We start from the raw sequence: 4,072 nt of genomic DNA, 5'->3' as shown, positions 1-4,072 counted from the left end.
CCAAAGGGTAGGTCAATACGAATGAAGAAGAAATAAAATATACTAAAACATACCTTTTGAATATGTTTGGAGTGAATGGTATTCAAGACGGTCCACACATAAGAGTGCAAAAAATAGATGTTCCCTAACAAAAACATAAAAACGTTAATGACAGATCTTACTTGGAATACAAGGAAGGAAAGAAGCTTGTGTAGGGCAATCTTTCATTTGTTAGCTACCTTATATAAATAGAATAAGGTTGAAGTAGAAGAAGAAAACATAACATATTGCAACAATCAAACCACACATATGAGAATGTAAAAATGGTTTAAGGAAAACTTGAAAAAAAAAAAACGTTAGAGCAGGGACGTTCCAACTTAGTGTATTAGAGGAGGCTGCTGTAGAGAAGTCTAAGAAAATATAAGGAGGAATAATAGGAAAATAGACGAATAACAAATTATAAGAGTAAGTCTTAGTCATAAACATGCAAGACAATAAGATGCCCAAAATAATAGAAAGCTCAGTCAGAACAAAGTACAGAACCAACAACAATTGAAAAATCAAATAAGGACGAATAAAATATGAGGAAATCTAGACGCGAACTACAAAAAAGAAATATTTAAATCTACCAAAAAAAATAATGAGATCTAAAAAAAAAAAAAAAAATCGAGACAGAGAGGTGAATAATGAAAAAGAGAGAATGAGGAGAGTAATTAATGAAATGGGGAGAGAAAATAGTATGTTAAAACGGTTCTTTTATACGGGGGTCAAATATCGGATGGGCTTAAAAAGCCGATCTAACCCAACTCTAGTGGGCTATCAAAAGCCCTTAAATGTTTAAAATAGATCAAAAAGTATTTTTCTAAAATTTTAAAACAAATCATTAAAAAAAAAAAGGTGATTCTAATTTAACACATGGTTAAGATTTTCCTACAATCATGGTGATCCCACCTAAATGTGAACTAGCCGAGGGACCACAATGGTATTTCACCCAACAAAATATCAGCCTTAATATTGAAGACTTAACTATGGGTGTTCACACTGGAAGATGCGACGAAGATGCTCTGCTCGTCGTCTTCTTTGAAAAAGACTTCAAAACTCTGAAACCCACCACATAAATTTCAATTCAAGAACCCAAAAGTACCAATAACCTTCCTCCTCCCTTCATTCAAAACCCACCTCTGTCCTTCCTCACTTCTTCTCTATAAACTTCCCAACTACCCTTTTACTCAACCCATGGCCATGGCCATGGTGGAGCTATGGACTCACATTGGGTCTTTAATGGCGACAATCATGTTTGTTTGGGCAATTATTCAACAATATTGCCCTTACCAACTCCGTGGCCATATCGAGAAATATGTCCACAAATTCACCGGTTTTCTCTATCCTTACATTACAATCACCTTCCCTGAGTACACCGGCGAGCGTCTCCGCCGGAGTGAAGCTTTTACAGCCATTCAAAACTACCTTGGTTCCAAAACCGCCATCCGTGCTAAGCGGCTGAGAGCAGAGGCAGTCAAAGATAGCAAATCTTTGGTTCTCAGTATGGCTGATAACGAAGAAGTTATTGACGAATACGAAGGCGTCAAGATCTGGTGGACTTCCATAAAATCTACGCCCAAAAGCCAGACTATTTCTTATCACCCTTCTTCCGATGAGAAACGATTCTACAACCTCACATTCCACCGCCGGAACAGAGACATCATTCTTGGGTCTTTTATTAACCACATCATGGAACAAGGCAAGGCGGTTGAGCTTAAAAACCGGCAGCGGAAGCTTTATATGAACAACTCGAACAACGATTGGTGGCACAAAAGTAGTTGGAGACATGTCCCTTTTGAGCATCCTGCCAAGTTTCGAACTCTGGCTATGGATCCCAAGAAGAAGCAAGAGATTATCAATGATTTGGTGAAATTTAAGAATGGAAAAGACTATTATGAGAAGGTGGGCAAGGCTTGGAAACGTGGGTATCTTCTCTACGGTCCGCCGGGAACTGGGAAGTCCACCATGATCGCCGCCATGGCGAATTTCATGGAGTATGATGTTTATGATCTCGAACTCACCTCTGTTAAGGATAATACAGAGTTGAAGAAATTATTGATTGAGATTTCGAATAGATCGATTATTGTGATCGAGGACATTGATTGCTCTCTTGATCTCACTGGTCAACGGAAGAAGAAGAAAACAGAGGAAGAGGAAAATACAGAGGAAAAGATCAAGGACCCTGTTAAGGAAGCCGAAAAAGAAGAGAAGAAAGAGAGCAAAGTGACACTTTCTGGGTTGTTGAATTTCATCGACGGAATTTGGTCGGCGTGTGGTAGAGAGCGGTTGATTATTTTCACGACAAATCACAAGGAAAAGCTTGATGAAGCTTTGATTAGAAGAGGAAGAATGGACAAACATATAGAGATGTCTTATTGTGGGTTCGAAGCATTCAAAGTTCTTGCGATGAATTACTTGGATGTTGAATGGGATGAGTCGTATGAAAAGATTCGTGGTTTGTTTGAGGAGACAGAAATGACTCCGGCAGATGTGGCTGAGAATTTGATGCCGAAATATGAAGGTGAAAAAACAGAGGAGTGTTTGAAGAGATTGGTTGAAGCTCTTGAGAGTACGAAAGAAGCAGCTGAGAAGAAGGCCAAGGAAGAAGCTGAAGCGGCCAAAATGGCAGAAAAAGAGAAGGAAGAGAGAGAAGAATCAACATCTGAGAAGGACCACGAAGATAATGAAATTGAATGCAATGGAGTCGGAGTTAAAGAAGTAAAAGAAAATGGTCACATAGAGAAAGATGATCAGAACAACTCGAACATGGCAATTTAGGAAAATTGTTTTAACATATTAGTTTAAGCATATTCTCCTAAGATTTCCCTTCTATTTTCTGATATTAATTGTAGTCTAGGTTCTTTTTAATGAACTATTGTATTCTGAATTAATCAAGGAAATATTTATTATTCTCCTCTCTAATAACGATATTGTCACTTTAAAGAAGTGCTTCTATTGGTACCTCTGAATTTATGATTTATCACAATATTGATGAATCACGGAAATCTCTATGTTGATAATCCTCTCTAAAACTCAATTATTTTTGTGATGATCCCCAGAAACTGTGTTAGGAGGCAGGAATGGAAGAGCACTTCCTCCGTAGTCAGTAGTCAATTCTACCTCTCTCCAAGTCGCCCCTTTTCTATTTGAAAAAGAGACGAACTTCTCCTTTATTTATTTATTATTAGTATTATTATTTTTATTTTGGATTATAGTTGTCTTGTTGTAAGCCACCTATCGAATATCAAGAAGATTTCATTCTCGGCCAAAAAGTAGAGTCACGTGTATGTATAATGTCACTATGCTTTTAATACATGTATACATTATTGGCAAAAACAAACAAGATGATGCTAGTATGCTGTCAAATTACTTTCATACCCCTGATTCATCTATTGCAAAAGTAATAGATAAGTGACACATGATCCATGGACACTAATAATGAGCATATATTATTATTATGATATTTATAGTACTTCCCCTTAGATGCTCATTACATACCTGAAATATGCCTCATTGGAAAAAACTCCATGGGAAAAAAATTCTACTGAAGGGAAAATAGTATATATTTCATATAATTTATACTTTTAAAAGAATATATTTGCTCCCCTCATAAAAACATCACTTAAAATCTCTGAGTCGTTGCATTCCAATGTTGCGTAATGCTTTTGTAAATAAATCTGCTAGGTTATTTTTCGAAAAAATTTGTTATATAGTGACGTCGTCATTTTTTTCAAGACCATGAGTGTAGAAAAGTTTTGGTGAAATATGATTTGTTTTATCTCCTTTAATATATCCTTCTTTGATTTGGAATATGCAAGCTGTGTTATCTTTGTATAATGTTGTTGGAATATTTTTATTAGAAGACAAGCCACATGTTTCACAAATGTGTTGAGTCATTGATCTTAACCATATACATTCTCAGCTAGTTTCGTGAATTGCAAGAATTTCAACATGATTTGAGGAAGTAGCCGTTATGGTATGTTTCACTGACCACCACGATACAACAGTTTCTCCACATGTGAAGATAACCTGTTTGAGATCTACCTTTGTA

The 4,072-nt window shown here is 36.4% G+C and overlaps 1 pseudogene across 1 annotated transcript; it reads left to right on the top strand.

The window, feature by feature from the left end:
• The first annotated feature begins 707 nt into the window (after positions 1–707).
• Positions 708–2,943, top strand: LOC120091078 (AAA-ATPase ASD, mitochondrial pseudogene; annotated as a pseudogene). Its single transcript, XR_016526199.1, has one exon. The product of XR_016526199.1 is annotated as an AAA-ATPase ASD, mitochondrial pseudogene (transcript).
• The last annotated feature ends 1,129 nt before the right edge of the window (positions 2,944–4,072 follow it).

This window comes from Benincasa hispida, unplaced genomic scaffold (genome assembly GCF_027475165.1).
Source record: "Benincasa hispida cultivar pf3 unplaced genomic scaffold, pf3_genome.v1.1 HicScf1491, whole genome shotgun sequence".
Classification (NCBI taxonomy): domain Eukaryota; kingdom Viridiplantae; phylum Streptophyta; class Magnoliopsida; order Cucurbitales; family Cucurbitaceae; genus Benincasa; species Benincasa hispida.
This window is presented reverse-complemented; position numbering and strand designations above follow the sequence as displayed.